Source organism: Rattus norvegicus, chromosome 8 (genome assembly GCF_021556685.1).
Source record: "Rattus norvegicus strain SHRSP/BbbUtx chromosome 8, alternate assembly SHRSP_T2T, whole genome shotgun sequence".
NCBI classification, from domain to species: domain Eukaryota; kingdom Metazoa; phylum Chordata; class Mammalia; order Rodentia; family Muridae; genus Rattus; species Rattus norvegicus.
In genome coordinates, this window is record NC_141541.1 from 36,690,833 (window position 1) to 36,715,690 (window position 24,858).

A 24,858-nucleotide genomic window follows, 5' to 3' on the forward strand; every position below is an offset into this window, starting at 1 on the left:
GCGCGTGTGTGTGTGTGTGTGTGTGTGTGTGTTTGGACACCGGGATGAGGGACTGAGGTGCATATTTTACAAATCAAAACAGACCTGGCCTCCAGGGTCTCCCAGTATCTCTCAGTCCCTACTGACATACCCTGCCCCAATCTTGAACTTTCCTTTCCCCAAGAGGGTCCTCCCTACATAATTTGGTCTCCCTTCACCTTCTCTTTTTCCTGTGTGAGTTCCTTTTCTCTCTTTCTCCCTAACCCCGTGGCGACTCTCCTGAACTCCTCAACCCTTGGGACCAGTGACCTCGCCCGAGAGCCGCTTTCCAATACACCTGCCTTTAATATAATCTAGTCTGGCTTGAATTGGCTCATTTCCCCAGCAGAGAAATAACCCATCAATATACAGTCGCACAAACAAATAAGACACTCAGTTAACAGAAGAAAGGAAGTCAGTCAAGTGACCACTGTTCTGACATTGTTTCTGCTGTATTTCCTAGGCTGTGCACTTGAATCCCTCATAGAAATCTAATAGCCATGCCTCCCTGCGCATGCGTAGCAGATGTGCAGCTTGGTCTTCCTGTGCGTCCCAAACTACTGGAGCGGGGGTTACCCCAAAAGCTGTTGCCTGTACCGGGGCTGCCTTGTCTGACCTCAGTGGGAGAGGTTGTGCCTAGCCTCACAGAGACTTGGTGTGCCAGGGCAAGGGGATACCTAGGGGGCCCCCACCCACTCAGAGAAGGGGAGAAGGATTGTGGGAGGGGGTGATCGGGAGGGGGACAGTGAATAAGTAAAATAAATAAATAAAAATTTAATAACCGTGGACCTAATTTGGGCTAGACACAATATTCAGGGAAATTCTGGGCAATTTAATGAAAAGTCACAGAAGGAAATCCTGGAAGCAGGGTGGTAGGAGGGAGACGCGGAAGGTGCAGCCTGCACTATGGTGCCTGCTCACAGGCTCACCCAGTAAATGTGGGGTGGAACAATTCGCTCCTTCCCTGGAAGAGAAAACACTGAAGAGAGAGGAAAAAAACAAAAACAGAGGGCTGATGGAGCTGGGCCTGCCTCAGTTAGTCAATGAAGCTAACAAAATAACCAGGGCTGAGCACTTTATAAACATTGGAAATGCATTCTCACCCTCGGAGGCTGGGCGCTCTGAGACCAAGGAGCCGACAGTGTCAGGTGTCTGGTTAATGCAGAGTCTGCTTTTAAGATGGAGCCCTATTGCTCCACCCTCAAGAGGGGACAAAAATCTATCTTCATGTGAGGAGAGGGATGGAAGGATGCAAGGAACTGACGCCAGGTTCCTCTAGCCTTTTTATTAAGTATTAATCCTGTCTCTAGAGTCACAGCACCATGATCTAATTACCTCGGAAAGGCACCTCCACCTCTTCACGCTGCTGTGTCCGGGAATGAGCTTCAACATGAATTTTTGGGAGGGACAGAGCCATTGAAACTGTAGCAGGGTTCAACCCAAGAAATTAACAGCGAAGGAGAACAATAGACACAGTAACTATCTCAGGAGAAGCCGCTCTTAACTCTTTCATAGTCCCGGTGTATGTATTGAAACTGATTTCGGCAATTTTTCTGAGGACTCTGCCTGCACAGAGCACTAGGAAGTAGTGACGCGAATAATTTTATCAAATAGTATTCATACAAAGTTTACTGTGCACTAGACATGTTCCTGAGGCCCTTATGAAGATTAACTTGGCTAGACTTCAAAACAACTCAAGTGGATGGATAGTTTGTTATCCCCTCCTCATTTTTTTTTAACCACGAGGAAACTTAGGCACGATAAGAACTACCACACTTTAAGAAGCATCCGTGGGCAGGGTTTACATAGTTCTTCAATGTAGTCCTTAGGACAGGGTAAAATAGGGCTGCTATGGTTATTATTTATACTTTAGAGGGGAAGAGGTTGAGTTCAGGGCTCTCAGGTCTGCTGCTTCCAGTTACATGTGCACCATGTGGTGGAATTCCACTATACCACACCATCTCCAGGGTTTTCCACTACACCAAACCATCTCCAGGGTTTTCGAGGTCTGCTACCCTCAGGGAGTTTTGAGGACACAGGTAATAATGTAACTGGTCCATCAGGAATGGATACATTCTAAAGAGGCTCTCAGCCTGCCCCTCTTGAACTATCAGATTCTTGAGTTATAATTTCCCTGGCAATCTGCCCTGAGGGCATCCAGGCATGAACCTTATCAAGGAGAAAGATTTACATTTGCTAGATGACCTTGTGTGGGACAGATCTGTGGCAGAGACAATGGTGGACAGGGACCACACCTCACTGTTTAGTTATGCCCGTCTCTTGCTTTCTAGTTAAACACTACCCATCCCCTTGAAAGGGCAGACTTGGGGGAAATCGCTGGGTCTCTTTGTCCCTCTTCCCCATATGGCCATATTGAATAAATCTCTTTTATTTTTCTGCATTTCGTTATTAGTTTGACCCTTTTGATTGACTCACTGAGGAGGGGTGGGACTTAGCTTGTTGAAATATAGGCTGTGACCCAGAAGCCCAAGAATTGCCTTTGTCCTGTCTCTGCTTTGTCATCTCACAGGATTAAGCGCCTATCTTGGTAGGGTTGGAGTAGGAGAGGGAGAGGGAGAGGGAGAGGGAGAGGGAGAGGGAGAGGGAGAGGGAGAGGGAGAGGGAGAGGGAGAGGGAGAGGGAGAGAATAGACTTGGAGACCCAGCATTTTGGTTGGGCTGGTTCAGTCGCTTTGGCTAAGATGCTATCCCTAGGAAGGTGGGTTGACCTTAAGGCATGCTAAAGAAATAGGTGGAATTGTTATTTTAAAAAAATACTAGATTTATTCATTTTACTTTTTTGTGTGAGTGTTTTGCTTGCATGATTGCACATGCAATGCATGTTTGTATGTGTACTATGTGTGTGCTTGGTGCTCACAGAGGTCAAAGGAGGACATTAGACCTCCTGGAACTGGAGTCGTGGATGGTTATGAACTACCATGTGGGTGGTAGGAACTGAGCCCAGGTCTTCTGTAAAAGCAACATCTAAGCTATCTCTGCAGCCTCGGAATCAGTGGTTCTTTATTGAGATGAGATACTTTTCCTTCCCAGAATTCCCAGCCCTGGTACAGTAGCTTTATGGGTAGCAGTCTTGTAAGTGTCCTACATGCCCTTTCCTTGTCTTCTCTCTCTTTTAGCATGCTTTCCTTAACACTCTTGGCTTTCCTCCCCAACATCCTGGGCTGCTGGTCCACTATGTGTCTAACTGACTTCCAACCCACCTTCAATAATATGGCTTTTCCTTCTCTCCTCCTCCAGGAAGTGAAGAAGTTTACACCTTGCCCATTTGACTTTCTGTTTTACTTGTCTATTTGTGTGTGTGTGTGTGTGTGTGTGTGTGTGTGTGTGTGTGTGTGTGTGTGTGTATGTGTGTGTGTGTGTGTGTGTTCGTTTGTTTGTTTTTGTTTTTCAAGACAGAGTGTCTTAGTCAGGGTTTCTATTCCTGCACAAACATCATGACCAAGAAGCAAGTTGGGAAGGAAAAGGTTTATTCAGCTTACACTTCCACTTTGCTATTCATCACCAAAGGAAGTCAGGACTGGAACTCAAGCAGGTCAGGAAGCAGGAGCTGATACAGAGGCCATGGAGGGATGTTTCTTTTTTTTTTTTTTTTCGGAGCTGGGGACCGAACCCAGGGCCTTGTGCTTGCTAGGCAAGCGCTCTACCACTGAGCTAAATCCCCAACCCCTAGGAGGGATGTTTCTTACTGGCTTGCTTCCCCTGGCTTGCTCAGCTTGCTCTCTTATAGAACCCAAGACCATCAGCCCAGGGATGGCACCACCCACAAGGGATCCTCCCCCCTTGACCACTAATTGAGAAAATGCCTTACAGCTGGGTCTCATGGAGGCATTTCCTCAACTGAGGCTCCTTTCTCTGTGCTAACTCCAGCTTGTATCAAGTTGTCACACAAAACCAGCCAGTACACAGGGTTTCTCTATGTATCTCTGGCTTAACTACAACTCACTATATAGACAGGCTGGCCTTGAACTCAATAGAGACCTATCTGCTTGCTACATGCTTGAATTGAAGGTGTGCACTGATGTACCCTACTAAAATGTATTTTCTTTTAATTATGTGTCTGTGTGTGGATCTGTGTCTGTGAGTGCAGGTGACTGTGGAGAACAGAGGTGTCAGACCCCCTGAAGCTGGAGTCACGTATGTTTGTGAGCCCCCAGCATGGGTGCTGTTGGGGACTGAACTCAGGTCCTCTGGAAGATCAGTGTATTTTCTTAACCACTCAGCCATCTTCTCAGCCCTTTCTTTTAAACTGTTAATAAAGTTGTCCTTGAACTTCTGTTTGAGTCTGTTCTTGTTATTTTAGTTAATGAGTCTAAGAACCCCAAAAGGAGACCTCACTCTTCCAGGTATCAATAAGGGTGCAACAGAAAGCATCGGGTTTATTTACAGGTGAACTGCAACCACCGCTTCTCCCACCCACAGCACTGCTCTGGGCCCTAGAGGTTAAAGGAAAGACAATTCATTCCACTGCTCCAACCTCTGCTCCCACCCCTGCCCACCCCCACACAGCTGGCCTGTTTTACCATATCTCTCAGTTTTTGGGAGAGAATGAAGAGATCTCAGTGGACCAAAATAGACAAGAAGAAGGTGGCCTGCACACTGGGGAGTCAGAGGACCCAAAGGAAAAGCCTAGAGCTTATCCTCTGGGAAGACTGCCCAAGTCAGAGAAAGGCCAGGGCTCGGGGCGCAAAAGGCTAAAAATCAGTGGGGATTTCAAAGTCGAGTCAGGGACATCTCCAAAGTTCTGTGGCAAAATAAATGGACTTAAAGAACATCTTTTGTGGCTACTTCTGCCTTCCCTGGTCTCTGTGCAGTAACCAGAAGTCCTGGGTTTGGGTCTCCTGAGTCTTTGATGTCATCTTGCTCTTTGTCCTCTGCTTCCTGAGTGGATCAGCCCTCCTAGGGCAGGACCTGCGTTCCTCATACCAAGCTTGCAGAAAAAGAACCAGGTAAACCTGGTCTAGCCGGTTGGTGCTGGGGAGGAACCCAGCTAGCTCAACCATGGCCAAAGTAGAAAGATGAAAAAGTCAGGAACCAATGGGAGAATGTCTACACATCAAGTCAAACCTCCTGTTTGCTTTCTCTTCCCCTACCCCCTCACAGCCCCCAGGGGCAGAGTTAAGCCAGACCCGTGGATTACTCTGGACAGAGCATCGGCCTTTGCATCGTGTTTGGTAAGGATGAATTGTGATCTTGGGAGAACAGAGAGGATGGAAAGGCAGGTGCACAGGAAGCAGGGAGCAACCAGTCTGGGACAATTGCCTGGAATAAATACAATTGTCTGTCACAGGCTTTTCTGTGCCAGCCCAAGCCTGCTGAGCCAACGGTGTTTAAAGAGCCAAACGTGGACTTAGAGGCAAGCTGATATCGGTCGAGCAGTAACTGATCGCAGCAAGGAACCTAAGGTTCATGGTGATATAGAGAGACAGAAGGCAGAGAGGTAGGTGGGACAAGAAAGACCCAGGTTGAAGGCAGGACCAATGCTGGGTCAGGCCTGGTGACTATCCACAGCCCAATAACCAGTGTCATCTCCAGGGGTTCAGGTTAAAAAACCAGAGACATTGCACCATCTTTCCAGATCTGGGGCCAGCAACGTGTACCTGTCGCCTTCGCCACTCATTTATGACCCATGACCTGCAGAGAGCAGACCTCTCTGTCTAGCTGGTCCCTGTGACTCCACCAGCGTGGCCTTCTGTACGGCAGGAAACTCACATCCACCTATTATCTACACTGCCCTGAAATCCCAAAGTGAAAATAGAAAGATTTAACTGTATTAGGCCACACTGCCCTCGCTTCACCTAGGGATGTAATCCACGTCCTACCTCTAGGGGAAGATTTACAAATTTCCTCTCCTCTCCCTTTAGAAATGGTAAGGAAACTCTGACTGGATTAAAAGCCCATGGAAGAGGGTACCAGTATGCTACCCTACAGAGAGCCCAGGCAGAGAAGAACAAAACAAACAGTTCAGTCTCCTGGGAAATGGCCCCTACTTTATTCCTGCCTCCAGACCTCTGTGAGACTCTCCTTTGTTGGTTCGAGACATCTTATAAATGCCAGGCAACCTTGAACTCTATGTAGCTAAGGATGACTTCAATCCTCTGGCCCTCCATCCTCTACCCCACAAGTTCAGTGATTGCAAAAGTATACACAATTATGGCCATGTGGGAGGTTAGACCCATGGCCCCTGCAATTGGCAGAGTAAATGCTCTGTCAATTCTTCTACATCCTCACTCTCTAATAATTTCTCGGGGCCAATCCAGACCATCTTCCCGCATACCTTGGTGCTGGCAATCAAAGCCAGGAACCTTGGTAGGCAAGAGATCTACCAAGTGATCTACACCCCGGGGTGTAAGACACTATTTTCATTTCTTGCCAAAAAGAAGGGAGGTGTTAGATCAGAATTGATAGAAGCAACTGGGAAATAAAAGACAGCAGATAGGTATCTCCAGAAGCAGAGAGGCTGCATTCTCTCTGAGGCCCTGAGAGTGTGTGCACGTGGTGTGGGGAGGGGGCTTAGAGTTTTACAGAAGGAGGAAAGAGAAGCTTTGGGGTCAGCTGTCCTGCCGTCTCTAAGTGGTAGGTGCCAGCAGGTTTGGTGTGTGAATCTGCTAATCAGAAGTGTCCTCGGGGGTCACAGGGGTCATGGGTCAAGTCAACTTTCTCATCCAAAGCTCCTTAGCTTATCTGGGGTATTTAGGTCACTATGAGGGAGGGAAGACAGAAAGGGAGGTGGAAATAGGAGGAGAGCTGGGAAACAGAAAGAAGGAGGAAGGACAAGTCCTTGGTAGTGCCCCTCTCTACCCTGCTTAGCCTTTCTGCCCATTGCTTTTCTTTTCTGTGACAGTGCCTCACTAGCCCAGGCTGGCCTTGAACTACCCTAGCCTACCTTGAGTTCTTGTGCTTCCTGCCTCTACCTGCTGCGATGACAGGGAAGCAGTACCTCACCTCACAAAAGGGACTGTGTCCCACGTGGTTTCTTTAAAATGTGTCTATGTGTAAGAGGTGCCCGTGGAGGTCAGAAGAGGGCATCAGATGCCGGAGTGACTAGCCATTGTGAGCTGTCCAGCATGCTTGCAGGAAACTGAAGGGCAGCGAGTCCTGTTTAGCTACTGAGCCACTCCTCTCCAGGCCCTGACTTTTCTTTCTTTCCTTTTTTAACCTAAGAATTGAACCTGGGCCTTGCAGATATCAGGCAAGTGCTACACCCCTGCCTCTTGCCGCTGCTCTCATGAAGGTCCTAGTTACGTATTAGCCAGATACTGGAACTAAGTAAGCCAAAGAAAGGAGGAATCCTGCCCGCAGCCTCGCTGGAATCAGTGTCCTTGTCCTGACTTCCCAGTGAAGATGGACTCCTTTCGGCTTGTGTAGTTATTGGGAACGTGCTGAGAACGGGCTACGCTCCTTGTCCACAGTGTCCGTTGCACACAGTCAAGGCAGCTCGGCGTGTTTGTGATTTCCTGTGCACAGGGCCCACCTGCCCAGCTTAACGAATTGCACACAAGAAATTAATAAACATCTCAAACTTGAATCTCCCCATTGCTCCCTGGGCTCCTTTAATTTGGATGTACCAACCTCTGTTATGGCATCTCCTGGCTGCGCTTCAAAGTCACTAGTGCTCTGTCTAATCTGAAAGCCAGCGGCAGGAGGAAGAAGCGTCTTCATTCTCGCGCTCCCCCACACACCGAGTCAGGGACTGCCGGACCGAGAGGGTATGCACAGCAGACTCTGAGCTTTTTTTTTGAAAGAAAACAGCCTCCAGGGGAAGGTACATTCTCATTATTATTATTATGGTGAAAATCCTGGAAGAAAAGCCAAAACCAAATATGTGCATGTCCGATGCCCAAAAAATGTTCTTGGAAAAATTTTGACTGCCAGCAAAACCCTCGGCCAACCAGTTTTTCTGAGGACGTCATCCTCCGCAAACTAGTTTTATTGGTAGGAAAGCCCTTAGGTGTCGAGAGAGTGTGGAGTTTCCACTGTAGCACAAGGAAAATTGTCTGTGGCTTCCTTGAAGGGTCTACTAAATTCCATTGTGCCAGTATTTCCAACCAAACTGAGCCTGTTTGGGGGCCATTTGTTAAACACTGAAGAATTAAGAAACTCTATTCCCTTTGGTCCTCCAAAGCAGCTGAGTCTGAGTCTACAGTTTTGAGCCTTTCTTTCACAGAAGCCTTAGGATGCCACTTAGATCAGTTCCTCACAGGGGTAGGAAGCAAGGCCGGGCCGCAGGTCAAACTGTAGAAAGGGATCTTGGGGGGACGGGGAGGTGGGGCGGGGGAAGGAAGTAAAGCAGGCTACACGCCTGCCTTTCCATCCGTCAGTTTGCAGGCACGTTCTAAGTCCGCTATGCACTGCGATGCGGCACTAAAAATAGCTCGGAGCTTACTTCCCTCCTTTCCAGCCTGTAGTCCCCCAGACAGAGGCCCTGCTGTCTGCCAGTCTGCGCTGGAATTAGCCCACGGTGTCAGCACTGGGCCGCATCCCTGACGCTGGAGGCCGCTGCCTTTGTTAATCTCCCCGTGCCCTTTGGTTACCTGTGTGCAGGAGGCCCGCCACACCCGTCCTTAACCACTGATGTAAAGGATGTCATAGGCTGACTCATTCTGTCTGTGTTATTTCAGACAGCAGGCTGTTCCTGCCCCCACCACCTCTCTGCGTAGCAACCTTCCCTTCCCTGTAACCCTCCCCACCCTCCTGTGCATCCAGGAAACCTCGGCTTCATAACTCTGCTCCCTAGAGTCCGTTTCTTTCTCTAGCTGCTATCTTTGCCACCCTCTGTCCAGCTATGCGCTCTCAAGCCGTGTTAATGACTCTTGGACAGGCTTATGTATTTTTGAGTTTCTAGATATCATCCTCATCGGGACGTGCTAGAACCATCACTAAGGGTGAAGTCTGCACCCTGGGAACCAAAGTGGGTTAATATATCTATGGTGTCGAGATTTTGTACCATTAATGACACAAGTAGTTTGGAAAGATCGATTAAACCTAAATTCTAGAACGCGAATGCTTAGACACTTTATATACACATATTTAAGAATATATAATCCCCTTCTCCATCTTTATCAGTACCTAGTTCCTAGGAAGAAAGGAACACACACCTGTTTGTGATCAGGAAGTCTTAGCAAATAGGGGAGGTAGGTTGGTTTGTTTTGCAGACACACTGTCACAGTCCTGCAGGCGCTGGCCCTAAATTCCAGGCTCAAGTGATACTCCTACTTTAGTCTCAAGAGCACCTGAGACTACAGTCACTTACCTGGTTCCATTTAAGCAAATTAGGCATGAATTATAATGTGTCTTAGTTGCTATTGCTGTGATGAAATTCTGTGATCAAAACAATCTGGGGAGGGAAGAGTTTATTTGACTTACACTCCCACATCACTGCTCTCATCCAAGGACGGCAGGACAGGAATTGAACACGGCAGGATCCTGAAGGCAGGAACTCATGCATGGTCCATGGAGGGGTGCTGCTTAATGGCTTGCTCCCGTTTCCTTGTAGAAACCCAGGACCATCAGCAAGGGATGGCTCTGCTCAAAATGGGGGGTGGGGCTGTGGGTGGGGGTGGGGCTGTGGGTGGGGGTGGGGCTGTGGGTGGGGGTGGGGCTGTGGGTGGGGGTGGGGCTGTGGGTGGGGTAGGGCTGTGGGTGGGGGTGGAGCTGTGGGTGGGGGTGGGGCTGTGGGTGGGGGTGGGGCTGTGGGTGGGGTGGGGCTGTGGGTGGGGTGGGGCTGTGGGTGGGGTGGGGCTGTGGGTGGGGCTGTGGGTGGGGCCCTCCCCCACCAATCACTAATTAAGAAAGTTCCTGACTGCTTGCATTTTCTCAGTTGAATGTCCCTCCTTTCAGATGACTCAAGCTTATTGCACTACGTCAAGCCAAGACGTAGTGCAATAAAATCACAGAACAATGCAGCACTGCCTCTCTAAGGGCTTCAGAGCAGGAAGGGAGTTGGAGGCCAGAGTGTGAAGTATTCCCAATGGCACATTCAGGTGCAAGACACAAAAGTCTTCCAGGGACACACTGCGGTGATCTCACTTGCCATGACAAAGGACCTTTCTCCTGCTCCGGCCAGGGCATGTTATTACTCTCAGGTGACATTCCACCACTTAGTTCCTATAGAAGTGTTAACAATTAAGGAATGTCAGAAGACAGGAACTGATAAGAATACAAAGGCTTGGCCTAACTTGTCTTACTGGAGAGCAGCCTTCCGAAGGTGGGAAATTCTCTGCAAGCCCCAAGAAGCTTTTAGGAGAACGGAAAGGAGTGGGAGGGCTGCGGTGGAAATTTTAGTGGTAGAGCATGTGCTTAGCATGAGCAAGACCTAACACTAAAAAGTAGTGAAAGGAAAAGGAACAGAGGGAGGGAAGGAGGACGCACGGGCACATGCACACACACACACACACACACACACACACACAGAGACAGAGAAGGAGGAGGAAGAAGAGGAAGAAAAGAAGAAGGAGAAGGAGGAGAAGGAGGAAGAGCAGGAGGAGGAGAAGGAGGAGGAGGAGGAGGAGGAGGAGGAGGAGGAGGAGAAGAAGAAGAAGAAGAAGAAGAAGAAGAAGAAGAAGAAGAAGAAGAAGAAGAAGAAAGAAGAAAGAAGAAAGAAGAAGGAGGAGGAGGAGGTGGAGGGGAGGAGGAGGAGGAGGAGGAGGAGGAGGAGGAGGAGGAGAAGAAGAAGAAGAAGAAGAAGAAGAAGAAGAAGAAGAAGAAGAAGAAGAAGAAGAAGAAGAAGAAGGAGGAAAAGATTTCTTCAGTAGATGTGGTAGGTAGGCCCTGCCTCTCAGCCCCACCCCTTAGGGTCTCTGCTAGCAACAGCATCTCATAATTCACTACCTGAAGTTCCAAAGCTAACTGGCTCAGTTTTTTAAAGTATGCGTTGTATCCCCACAGAAAGCCATCCAAACAAATATGGAGGTTGTAAAGAAACCACCAATAGCAAAAAGTTTCTGATAACGTGACAATAAAGATTTATTTACTTATTTAAGTTCAATCTGAGTTGTTTCTGGCAGTGGTTGCCCACTTGGCATAGAGCAATCTCACTGCAGCCTTGGTTACGCACATACAACATGCACACGACTATACAGTGTGTACCATCACACCATGAACCAGGGAACACTCCTGAAACATCTCGGTTCAGATTAGCAGCAACCGCATACATTTTGCACTGCAGTGTTTTTACTGCACATATGTGATTCTCTGCTCCTTTTCTCCTGACCAGCTTCTGCCATGTCTCAGTCTTCAGACTGTGGTATCTTGCGCAGGCCCGTCCCCTCGCTTAAGAGCTAGAATGGAGAATAAAACACCTTCAGTTTTGCCTTATCTTTCTTCAATCTCCTTACCCTTCCTCATAACAAAGTTGGTTCTTGGTTGACTGATGGTGTTTGTTTGATTTTTGCTGTGGAAATTCTCTACTCAAGGCCTTACAGATGAGCTGTATCTCCTTCCCATTCCTGACTATTGAAAAATCTGTAGGAAACACCTGATCATATATTGTTGTGTATGTAATTCTGTTGTATATCTACTCTCTTTAAGAAAAAAATTCATCCTAAAGTCAGGCATGGGGGCACATGCCTGGCACATGCAGGCAGATCTCTGAGTTCGAGACTATCCTAGTCTATAAAATGAGGTCCAGGACAGCCAGGACTACACAGAGAAACCCTGTCTCAAAAAAATAAAAGCAATCAAGCAAACAAAAAAACCCTAAATTTAATGCACGTGTGTTGAACAGTGTGCTTTGGGGGTTGAGAAAACGCAATCACAAGTATGTGTGGCAGAGACCATCCTCGCTCAGTTCCCATGCGCTCCCTCCTAAGTTAGTCGAAGAGCCCAAGCTAATCCTGCCCAATAAACTCCATTGTCATCTCTCTTCCGTGGCAGAGAGAGTTCATTTTGTTTTTGCTAGTTTGTTTTGAGACAGGGTCTCTTTATTTTGTAACCCTGAGTGCCCTAGAATTCACTATGTAGAGCAGACTGGCCTCAAACTTGAAGAGATCCGCTTTCTTCTGCCTTGTGAGTGCTGGGATTAAAGGTGTGCCATTGTCATCGCCTGGCTTCAGGGTGGCCGTCTTGACCACCCTCAAGGTGGAGTCATGAGCCACGATATGAAAGGACATCTGGCTCCTTAGTGGAATGTTGATAGGACAGTTGGAGTTACGGTACCCCTTCTATGTGAAGAAGAAAACGCCTTTCATGTGCGTCCTAGTTGGATTTGTGAATAAAGCTGCTTGGGGAAAGGAAAGGGTTTATTTCAGTTTAGACTTCCACATCATAGTTTATCACTGATGGAAGATGGGGCAAGAGCTAATGCTAAGGCCAGGAAGTGCTGCTACTCACTGGCTTGCTTAGCTTATTTTCTTGTAGCACTCAGTGATAGGTTAGTTCTCAGTCGCCGTTGAAATGAGCCGATCCAGGTTTATTGGGAAGCTGCTCTCGGGCGAGTTCACTGGCCCCAAGGATTGAGGCCAGAGGAGTCACCATGGGGAGGTGGGGGGTGGGGGAGAGAAAGGGTGTTCTACTCAGAGAGAGAGAGGAGAAGGGGAGAAAGAAGGGCAGAAAGAGAAAGAGAGAGAGAATGCAGCATGCCTGAATTATATAGATAGGAGCCTCTGGCGGAAGGACAGCCCAGATGACATAGAAGGTTGGGGACAGAGTATGCCAGGTAGAAACTGAGGGATGCTAGGAGAACCTGGAGGCCAGGTCTGCTTTGGTATCTAAAATATGCACCTCAATCCCTTGTCCTGGGTACTGGAACCAAACACTCGGGACCAGCAGCTCAGTGGTGGTTCCCACAGTGCGCTGGGTCCTCTCCTAGAATTATCCACCAAGAAAATGCATCATAGGCCAGTCTAGAGGGTGCGTTTTCTCAACTGAGAGTCCTTCTTCCAAGATGACTCTAGCTTGTGTCAAGCCGTTGTAAGTTTAGTGCACGAGTTTCCCCTGGGGTCTAAAGGTTTGTCATAATTGCATAATTTTGCCATGGCTCTAACCACAACCACATGGGAACATTTACCAAGTGTGGGGTTTATTTCTATTTCTACCACTGCCCAAGAATTGCTTTCTGAAAACACAAACATAGGCCAGGGCCATGGCTCAGTCAGTCAAGTGTGTTTGCAGTGCAAGCGTGAGGAGCCGAGTTCAATACCCCGGAACGCACAAGAAATATCAAGGCAGACACCTCGTGAAAACAACGCCTGAAGCTCTCTGGTCTCTGCACACATAAGCACTTGTACACACACATGTGCATACATACACATGCATGCATATACACACATATACAATCCTCAAAATTCATACAAATCATACGCATTTGTTGTAGAGAATTTTGAATACTTGTTGTAGTATATATAACCAGCTTAAGCTTATCCCCAATAGCTTACAAATGAATGAGATTCAGACTGTGGTTACTTTGTTTGACTTTGACCCCTAATCTAACTGCTGGCCTGGCTACCGCCCCAGTGGTGTACTTCAGATACTTGCTGTTTTTCCTAGCCATGTGCTCATGGTTCAGCTCTCCTCATAGCGGATTCCTCCCTTTCCCTCCCCTCCCCTCCCCTCCCCTCCCTTTCCCTCCCCTCCCCTCCCCTCCCCTCCCCTCCCCTCCCCTCCCCTCCCCTCCCCTCCCCTCCCCTCCCCTCCCATACCTTTCCATACCCTCCTCTCCTCTCCTCCTTCAGATCTCTTTTCTTTTTTTTTTTTTTTTTTTTTTCGGAGCTGGGGACCGAACCCAGGGCCTTGCGCTTGCTAGGCAAGTGCTCTACCGCTGAGCTAATTTTCACCCCTCTCTTTTCTCCGTCCCCAACCAGGTAACTCTATAGTCACCACCTCTAATCCCTCCAGTAATTGGCTGTAGCCAATTTTACTTAACCCACAGTTTTAAATCAAAGAACAAGGTTTGCACAACAAAAGCTTTTAAGTGTGGGAATTCATTCGTAGACCTACAGTGTACACAGAAATTAGCATTACAATATATAGCAATAGACTGACCTTCAACACCTGTTGCAAGCAACTCAGCCTTATTTGCATAGAAACTCAGGGAGGTGCTCCAGTCTATTGGAGTCGGGAGACTAGACTTCTTCTAAGTGACTACAGGAAATTCCTCACCCCTTCTGGGTATGGCCTGTTGGTGGGCAGGTCGGAGCACCCACACCCCTGCAAGGAACCCCCTCATCTGTGCCCTATAAGGAAGTTCGACAAACTCATTGGTTCCCTGGAGTACACTTCAGCATCTTGTGCCTTGGTTTGTCCTTGAGACCTTAGGAGAAGGGACACATGTTGCTTACATCTCCCCTGGAAAGAAATTTTAAACAATAAATCCACATATAAATATATTTATGTATTGTTTTGGAAGCTGCTTGACAAGATATCCTATTTATTTTCCCCAAAGCAGTAGAAATTATTCTCGAACACAGCTCTCCGTCGTTGTATAACATCGCGTTACAGTTGTCCCATAACTCATCTGCTGCTGGAAAATCTCCCGGCCCCTTTCACCTAAATTCCTCCCGTAACATCTCAGCTTCTTTTCTACATATTTTATCACTTACTCCTCTCCCACTCACAGAGTGACTCTTAAAGAATGCACATCCACAGGATGCAAATGAGACAATCCAAAAATACTAGGAACGGCCATGAAATTAACAGTGTGTGGCATCTTGGGCCGAGGAAGGAAGGAAGAAGCGAAGTCTACACAACGTAATTCGCCATCGTGATTATTACTCTCATTGTGACCCTTACTTGCTGCTACATTTTAATTTTTATTGACTGTGGACCCAATGGTAGGAACAAAATGAGATGGCAGGAATGGAAAGAACCAGAAAGCTATTCTGGTTAGGATAGGTATGCTGCCAAGAACAAAGCAGTAACGAGCTCAAATGAACAACGTTTTAAGTACGACAGAAAGTGATTATACTTTCACATAAAGGTCTGCTGTAGGCCCCTACGCCATCAGTGGCATTATGGTTTGAATCTGAAATGTTCCCAGCAGTCCTGTTGTCTTGAATGCTTGCTTCCTACCTGGTGGAAGTAGGCCGCTAGGGGTGAGCCTTTGAAGGATAATGTTTGACCCTTGGTCTAGCCTTGTCTTTTCCTCTTGGCCTGTCATGGTGTAAGGTATTGCCATAAGCCCCACCAAACCTTCTCCACCATAAAGGTCTAACTCCTCTGGCGTTCTGAGTCCTTAAGTTGTTTCCCATGGTGGTAGCAACATAAGAGTAACTAAGACCCACTCTTCTTCTCTATAACTCCCTGAGAAATGTACCCTTCTTGGGGCCACCTTTACAAGATTTAAAGGTTATTTCAATTTCAGGCACTATATCAACATCCCACCAAGAAGAGAGGCTGTAAATTTTAAAAAATAATCCCCTTTCAATTCATTTTTGGGGTGAGTTGAGCACCCCATGTCTGTTTATCACCTGGCCTTGTATCTCCGTATAAGGGGGGGAATGTCTCCTGAGTGTCCCTGCACCCAGATAAAAACCTGGGACGCAATTGGCACAGGAGAAAGCAGGAATGGATATTGATGGACAACTAGGTATCTACCGTAAGAACCACCAGGGCTTTTTCATTTTTTTAAAGAAGATTTGGGTGTTATTGTTGTTGCTGTTGTGTTGTTTTTAGAAGCATACTGCATTCGTGCTCCTGATGGAATAAACTCAACACTGAAAACACCACTGGGGAAGCATAGCCAAACTCTGGCAATGAGTAGACAAGCTAAGTAAATGCATGTTTGGTGTCTTTATCCCTGTTGGGTTTCTGAAATCAGCCAACCCCTATGGAATGGACATGTGCTAAAGGAAAGAAGACTGGTAACTCCTGAAGCATCTTAATGAGCGCCTGGCTTCATCTGACGGCTGCTACCTGATATGTGGGAAGCTGAGCCTGGCAGGTTCTCAGTGTATCCAGGTCCAATCCCTAAGTGAGAAGATTGGCTGTGTGTGTAGGCAAAGCCTGTCACCTTCATGCTCCTGAGACTTTGCCCTGGCTGCTTCTTCACCCGTCCAAAGTCCATGGTCCCTGCTCTTTGTAAAGAAATGCTGCCTCTCTCTCATCCCTTCAGGTGCTGTTTAAATCTTTGCTTCTTGGGACACTTTTTTTTCTGTCCCTTTACTTTCATGAGCCATTTGTTCACTCACCAGATATTGGTAGAATCTGTCCTGTACCAGACACCACAGTGTGCATTGCAGAAGAAGAAACGGGGTAGGCATGGATAAACTAGACATGACTGTGCGCTCAGATAGAGCTGGCTGGTGGAGCCTTCTCCCAGCGTGCTGGGCTGTCTGACTAAACAAAGGACAGAGAGCGTCCAGAGGGCACACGGCTGATATTTCAATTAACAAGTGTGTATAGAGTTCGGACCGTGCACCAGGCACTGTTTGGCTCTGTACGCATCGAGCCTATTGACTCTTCTAAGTTTCATGACAATCCTCTGAACACATACTTACCATCACCCTGTGTAACAGGGGGTGAAACTGGAGCAGCGAGAAGCCACTTGAGCAAGGTCCCACAGACAATGAAGCGGAAACCAGGAAGAGCATCTCTAACCAGCATGCACACTGTATAACTGTGTCCGCCACTCTCTTTTCCCTGTATTTAATAGGATTCCTGGAACGTAGTTGGTATTCCATAGATGTATGTTCAGAGGCAGTGAACTAGTTACTATACAGGGTCAGCTCTTCTCTCTAAGGGACACTCTACAAAGACAGAAAGAGGTTGGTCTGATGGATTTCTAAAAGCCTTTAAAACTCTGAACTGTGGGATCTAAACTTTCCCTCTATTCACAGTAATCTAGCTTAGGTTTGGAAGGGATCTTGAGAGATCATCTGATAGAACCCTAGACTTCGGGCAGACGCTATATGCCATAGATGAACGAGAAGTTCTTTAGTTTATCAAATCCTTCCGTTGTCTCTCCTTTGTGAACCCTGAAAGTAGCTGGTTCAGAGACTAAGAACCATCTGTCATAGCAAAAATGGCAGGCTATCAGAAGGTGATAGGGTAAAGGGCTTTCCTCTTGGAAAGAAACAGCTTTGTAGCAACGAGTGTTTGGATCACTCTTCCTTTCGTTTAAAAAGGCCTCAGCTCATGTTGACTGTTCCTGCTTCTACACTACTAGAAAGACAGTATGATATCTTCCAGACCTCCATTCTTTGTAAATTTGGCTGCAAAAAATACATTACTCCTGATAGCTTGCCCTAAATTACTCTTTTAGATTACAGTATGACATGACACTGTTTCCCAGGACCTGACAATACTAAGCACCAGACCTTTGATCAAAGGCCAGCAAAGTCCCCATGATCTGACTGAACGCCAGTTCAGGTCATTATACTTTGGCTAGTCTTCTCTTCCCTACCGTGTCAGTTGGCTCCACTGGCGTTCTCCCGCCAGCACACGCTGCCTGGTAATCTGTGAATTGGCAGGACTGGTTTCTCTGGCAAGTGGTGGTCAGAGAAGGTGTGGATTGAGTTTGGCTAGCACTGAGCACAGGGGTGACGAGCTTCTGAAACCGTAATCAGCAGATGGATTATTTTCTGTGCAGAGCTGAAGTCAGCAAGGAGAGGGCCGGGTACTCCTATATTTGGGGATTAGATGTACTACGAACAATTTTAACTGGTTTTTTTTTTTAACTCTGAAAGTCCACGATGGAATGACTTTAATTTTTTTTTCTTTCATTTTTGCCAGGACAGCAACTGAACACCAAGACTTTGATCGAAGGAACTTCGTGGGAGTGGGCTACTGTGCCTTATTTACTGACTAACATCTGTGTGTAAGCCAATTGGCTATTTAGTATTTGATCTATAATGATGTGAATGAGAAGTGCCCCACCCCCCAGAGAGGCAGGCGTTTGAACACCCTATCCCCAGTTGGTGGTGTTGTGTGGGGTGGCTGAGGTTGTACAGTCCCGCTGGAGAAAGTACATCAATCGGAACAGGATTTGAGAGCTTAAAGCCTTCCTTGCTTCCAGTTCACTTTCTCTGCTTCCCCTTTATGGTGCAGGAGGTGAGCTCTCAGTGTTCTGCTCCATCCACCATGCATGTCTGCTCTTTGCTACCGGGCCTGTTTCTTGCTGCCGTGCCTTCACCATGATAGATCCTTCATCCCTCTGGGACTGTAAGCAAGGTAAATGCTTCATCATTTCGCCACTGCCACCGAAGAGCGTTCCAAATCTGGTTTAACTGTCTTGAAATCCCAGTGAGATTCTTATTGTAGTAACCATATATTCTAGAACTGCTCATATCTGTACAGACATAAGAGAACTGAGGATGTATCTCTTTCCAGTGACTTTCTTTTAGGGGGTAGGGATTAAGGCTAGGGGCAATCTAGGCTCAAAGGATTCCCGCTACGTTAGTGATTAGAATAGGAAAGTTTCTCTCTTGTCTGATGGGTCAGTGTCTTCCTTTATCCAAAACGCCACTTCATTTCTTCACAGAATTATTTTTTACTGTTAGTTTTTTGAAGCATGGCTTTATGTAGTTCAGGATAGCTCAAACTAAAATGGAGGTGAGGTTGACCTTGAATTTCTGATCCTTCTGTTTGTATTGTAGATGTGCACAACCCTGCCTGGTTTGTGCCTCACTGAGGACTCCAATCTATGGTAGGCTCTACCAGCTGAGCTGCAGTCTTAGCCTCTTCACTGAATTCTTATAGACTTAGTGTGTGTCTGTGTTTTTGTTTACCTTGTTTTTGTTTTTTAGACAAGGTCTCGCTATGTAGCTCTGGTTGTCCTGGAACTCACACTGTCCAGGCTGGTCTTGAACTCACAGAGATCCTCCTAAGTGCTGGGATGAAAGGTGCATGCCACTGTGCCAGGAATCTATGTGTTCTTTATTTACACAAATTGTTCTTTTATCTCTCTCCGTCTGTCTTTCTCTGTCTGTCTGCCCTTAATCTAAGGCCTTATGAATCCTAAGCAAAGAAAACACTTTGTCATTGAGTCAGATAGCCCCATCATTTTCTCTTCCTCCTCCTCTTCCTCCTCCTCCTCCTCTTCCAACTCCACCTCTTTTTTGGAAACAGCGTCATTTAACTATACCTATCTCTTTTCCTCTTAAGCTAAAATCTATGTTTTTAATACTGTTCGGTTTATCAAATATATATCTTATTTACTACTTTAAATTACAGCATATCATTTCATAGCATACTATTTCAACATAGTGCCTGTCCATTTCCCTTGTTATGGACACCAGGACAATTATATATATATAATTGTATGTGTATGTATATCTACATAGACCTATTATTATTAATAATATTATTGTGTGTAAAAATACCTTCCAAATGCCCTATCTATATACACAGGATTATCTACATAGACCTATTATTATTAATAATATTATTGTGTGTAAAAATGCCTTTCAAATGCCCTATCTATATACATGGGATTGAGGAGTCAGAGGGCTTTACTAAGTTTGGACCACTAGCTTGCCCAGTGATTGTACTTGTTTACATTGTACCAGTGACACGTTTCTCATTCTTGAGACTATTCATCCAAGTCTTAGTTGATTTGATATCCTGACTTTAACATATATTTGTATAGTTGAACAATCAATTACTTCACAAAACAAAAGGTGGGGAGGAGTTAGGTGAGCTGGACTCTCCAGCTCCCTCTCCAATGAGTTACCTCTTCCCTTGCCCCGGCCTGTGTGCCTCGTTTCCTTCAGATGATTCCGTGGAGGAACTCTTCATCTGAACCTCCTTTTCTTTCAGATTTGTTTGCATCACACCTCAAAAGAAGATTGTCCCCCTTGTCTCCTCTCAGTCCATATGCTTTCCACTGTGTGATGTCTTATTCCAGGACATTCTCGATACACTAGCTTATGCTGGTCTGGTCTCCACTCGCTCCTCCTAGCTCTCTCGCATTTAGGGACCCTGTGTACGTGTTTGTCTAGAGAGAACAGGCCAGATGTGAGTTGGGTCAGCCTCATTCTTCCAGGAGGTCAGTACTTTGGATGACGGCCTTTGTTAGACTCATTGTCTCAGGTTCGGTTGAGGGAATTAAATCCACAAACAAGGCGGGCTCACCTACTGTCTCAAGCGGGTCTTCCACAGAAGTACAGAAAGATTGAATAAATGCACTCAGGTACTACAACTATGAAGTAGGTGTCTCTCAGTCACGCAAACTTCCTTTCCTCGAGTTCATGCATCTTTGCTGACTTAGAGTTTAGGGAGTCAAACAGCGCGAGACCATGAGCATCTTTGGAACTCTCTGCCGAACTTTGCCTGTTCCCTCTAGGGGTTGTCAGAAATAACCCTTCCATGTGCTCAATTGCTGAACAACAGCCAGCCCAGTGTAACCCTTCCACCCCTTTCCCATCTACCACAACTGAATTCATTCATAGAAATACCCTGTCCCATCCCATCCCTGTTACTCAGCATTATTTTGACATCTTGAATTTTCATATCAAAATCCTACATTGTATCAGAAGACAGAAATAACTGTTTTTATCAAAATTCACTTAAAATGACTTACTATATGTGGATGAGTGCATACTGTATGCCTCTGGAAGCCAGAAGAAAGCATTGGGTTCCCTGGACTTGGAGTTATAGGTGATTGTGAGACTTCAGGCCAGGGAATTGAACTCGTATCCTCTGGAAAAGCAAACGGTGCTCTTAACTCCTGAACCATTTCTCCAGTCCCCAAATTAATTTTTTTTGAAGCAAAGTCTCAACTCTCCTATGCTGGCCTTAAACTTGATATATGGTGAAGGAGAACATCGAATTCCTGAGTCTCTTTCCTTTAACCTCCAAAGTCCTGCAATAACAGGTGTGTGCCTCTGTCTGTTTGTTAGAACAGAACATTGACGGCAGAGTCTAGCTGTACAACTGCGTTTCTCAATATGTTTGGTAGTGGGCGTTGGATATAACAGTTACTGCCATTAAAATGAAAGATGCTATTTCTATGGAATACTTTCAGGATCTTCTTTAAGGACAGATGCCTTTGTCCTTTAATCAAGAACTAATGCCTTTGTCCTTTCTACTTCTTTCTCCCTAGAATGTGAGCATGATACTATTTTGGCACCAGGAAGATGTAGAGACAGCATGCTCTAAGGATGGCTGAATAGGAACATACACCTGACTCTGATGACCATAGATTATCCTCTTCTAAGATGCTCTGTAATGGATGGGGGAAATCCTACAAATCCGTTTAAGCACTGTTTGCCTTGTGTCATCTATTCGCACATATGCAAAATTGAAGTTTCCTGAAGTTTTTCTGCATCTCCCTAGGAATCTTGTCCTGGTAGCAACCTGATAGGAAAATCAGGGGGGCTACACTTAGTGAGAGCCAAGAGAGTTGGAAAGGTCAGAGCTCTCTGGTCACTCAAGAAACCTGTCTTACACCTGATAAATTGACGGTTTAGAGGTTTGTAACAAATAGACCTTTCCTTGCCTGTTTAAATTCTCTCTCACTATAAAGGCACAAAAGTGCCACATGCTCACTTCCCTCACCTCCTGTGCCTTGGGAGACTGAAGGGCAAACCACGGAAAGACAAAGAAAAAGGGACACAGGAAGACAAGTGCTGAGTCATCCCCGTGCCCAGTGTGGGAGAGTGCAGTGGAGCTGAGGCGGACTCCCGGCCTGGGCAGAGTTCATTTGCATCACATCACCCGTCTGCATTCCAGTAGCCTTTGAACCTATAGCATTGTTTATTACACTTCTTGTTAATTAATCCTTAAATATTTACATTTTTTTATGAAGACATTTAAAAAAAAAACAACCCTTCCTTCTAGTTTGTTTACACCACTGGTGGTGAAGTTCAGTTCCTGGCACGAGGGTGCCAGAAGGCTGCTATCCCACTTCAACATTCCTAAGTCTCTCTCTGTCTCTTTTTTTCTCCAGACTTTTCATTCCTTTCCCCAAGGAGAACTCTGGGCAGCCTGCTCGGCCAGTCAGTCAAGCATGCCCAGACGGGTCTGAAACTGTGAGCCGGAGATTTCAGACTTTGTACTGAGGCTCTTACCCTGCATGCCTCGGGCCAACCTCCTTTAGTGTTGCAAATGTCAAATAGTTTTGGTACTCCTTGAAAGGTTCTGGGAGGAACATTCCTTTGTTTGTTTGTTTTGCTTTTTAAAATCATCCTTAGGCCGTGAGTTTACCTCATGGAAGAACACTTGCCTAGCATGTACAGGCCTATGGAGTCAATCTTAGAATAGAAAAAAAGGGGGAGAGGAAGATTATTACTGTGTAAAAACAAAAACCCACAAATATGACTTAAAATGCATGAAGTCAAACATGGACCGGAACTTTCATCAGCAATTGAAGTATTTGAAAATAGTTTAGGAGCTTGTTTAGGGACATTCGAAGGGGACACCGAAGGATATATTGTCTTGTTGCAAATAAACATTCTATTTAAATGGATGCCCTAGGGCATTCCAGGTGTGGCGGAGTCAGCTCTCTGGGTCTGCAGGACCTGCATCCACAGTCAACCAACCATAGGCTGAAAACATTCGAGAAGAAGAAAAAATTGTACTGAACGCCTACAAGCTATTTTCCCTTTTCGTCAGCACAGAAAGACAGCTACTTGCATAGCACTGATCTGGTGTTAGATATTATACGTAATCTAGCGGTTACTAGAGGAAGGGTTTAGGTTATATGCAAATACTGCATTGCTTTATGTAAAGGTCTAGAATGTCCAAGAACTGTGGGATGGGCCTGTCTAAAGCTAACTCCCCACAGACTCTGAAAGATGACTGCATTTGTTCCTAGTTCATTTGATATTCGTTTGTATTGTAGATCAAGTTGGGGCCGCAGAACAAAGAAACCAAATGCCTAATATTATGATACTAGCCTCCCAGGTCATGAATATTTTAATTGTGTTCTGACCTCTCTCACTCCATGGCAGGAAGACTGATCAGTTCAAAGTAGTTCGAGGTCTTTCTGGCCTACACCAAACATTTGCAGGAAGAGGGAAATTTTTCAATCACTTTCACGGTCTCAGGCTCAAAAGGAAACATTAAGAAAAATTGAGTTTTTTTTCACTTTCTTCGCTTTCTCAGAGATTTGGGTAAGATTCAAGATACACGATTGGCATTTTGTTACTGTTGTTATGTCCTGAAGAAGTTACTAAATACCCCAGAGAAAACCTCTTCTCTGTTATTAAGGAAAACAGACCTACACATGTAAGTGTTGCAAACCTCACCTTGTTACCAAGGACGTTAATGTTCCTGAATGGAGTAGCATTCCAAAGGAAAAAGATTGATAAACAGAATTTGGGGGTTATTATTATTATTTTTTAATAGAAGAGTTTAGCTAACCTGGTAAGAAAATACTGAGTTAAGCTAGACTTCCTGATCCATCAGAAACAAACCCTGCTTTGAGTAATAATTCTTTGTATAGTGTCTTTGCTAGGGTTTTATTGCTGTGAAGAGACACCTTCTTAATAGGAAAACGTTTAATTGGGGTCGGGTTACAGTTTCAGAGGTTTAGTCCATTATCATCGTGACAGGAAGCATGGCGGCATGCAGGCAGACGTGGTGCTAGAGAAGGAGTTGAGAGTTCTACATCTTGATCTGAAGGCAGCAAAAGGAGGCTGTGTGCCACACTGGGTTTAGTGCAAGCACTAGGAGACCCCAAAGCCTGCCTCCACAGTGACACACTTCCTCTGACAAGACCACACCTACTCCAACAAGGCCCCACCCTGCCAATAGTGCTACTCCCTATGGGACAACCATTCAAACACATGAGTCTATGAGGGGCCATATATGTTCCATCACCACATACAGCTATTGCTAGAGAACTTTGCCCCTGTCTAGACCATGTTTTGTCTTTTGTCTTTGTGGTACTGGGGATTGAACCCAAGACACCATGTTTGCTAGGTGAGAACTCACCACTAAGCTACATCTTTAACCTACCTTTTGGTTTCATACTTCTGGATAAAAGGGGCATGTTTTGCTGTTTTGCTATTGGCTAAAGATACAGATACCGACATTACCTGCTGTGTTGACGACTTTTCTTGTTCTTATGATAGATAACTAGCAAAAGCAACTTAAAAAAGGGAAGGTTTATTTTTCATCACAGTTTGAATATAGAGTTTGCCATGGCTGGACAAGCGTGGCGATAAGAGCAGCTAGCTGTACTTGTAGAAGTCTGAAGTAGCTGGTCCCATTGTGTCCAAAGTCAGGAGCAGAGAGGTGAATGCCGGTGCTCAGTTAGCTTTCTGTTTTTATCCAGTCTGCAATCACAGCCCAGTGCTGTGGGCACTCAAGGTGGTTCTTCCCACTCAGTTAAACACCTCTGGATAAACCCTCGGCAACTGTGGTTTGAATGTGGAATGCCTTCCATTGGCTCAAATATATGAATCCTTCATTATTAATTGTCGGTACTGTTTCTAAATGCTGTGGAACTTTTAGGAGTTGGAGCCTTAGAGGAGGAAGTGGGTCACTGAGGGCCTAGCCCCACTTCCTGTTCATTCTCTGCTTCTTGAGCATCGATACAATGTGAGCACCCTGCTCCTGTTACCATACCCTCCCTTCCTGCTGCTGTGTTGGATACTATCCCTCCCGCACTGTAAGCCCAAATAAACTCTTTATCCTTTAAGTTGCTTCTCTCAGAGTATTTTGTCTCAGGAGAGAGAAAGTTGCCGTGGCAGCAGCCCACTCAGAGGTTTGTTTCCTATTTGATTCTAAGTCCCACCAAGTTGACTATCAAAATGAACTGTCACACTTGTTAAGTTGTAGATTTTTGTCTGGTAAAGTTGCAAATATTTCCCCCTACCCCCCATAAAACAAATCCATCTCAAAGACTTCTAACATGTTGGACTTTGACCAGTTTTAATAAAATCAAACTTGGCAACTTTTACATTTCTTTGCTAGAGATTACTTGTAACAATGATTCATTTCA

The 24,858-nt window shown here is 45.9% G+C and overlaps 1 long non-coding RNA gene across 1 annotated transcript; it reads left to right on the forward strand.

Moving 5' to 3' along the window:
- The first annotated feature begins 5,077 nt into the window (after positions 1–5,077).
- LOC148004016 (uncharacterized) lies at positions 5,078–24,553 on the forward strand. The gene is made up of 4 exons (XR_015627580.1): positions 5,078–5,209; positions 17,703–17,787; positions 18,018–18,140; positions 21,013–24,553. It is a non-coding gene; the product is annotated as an uncharacterized LOC148004016 (long non-coding RNA).
- Positions 24,554–24,858: the final 305 nt, after the last annotated feature.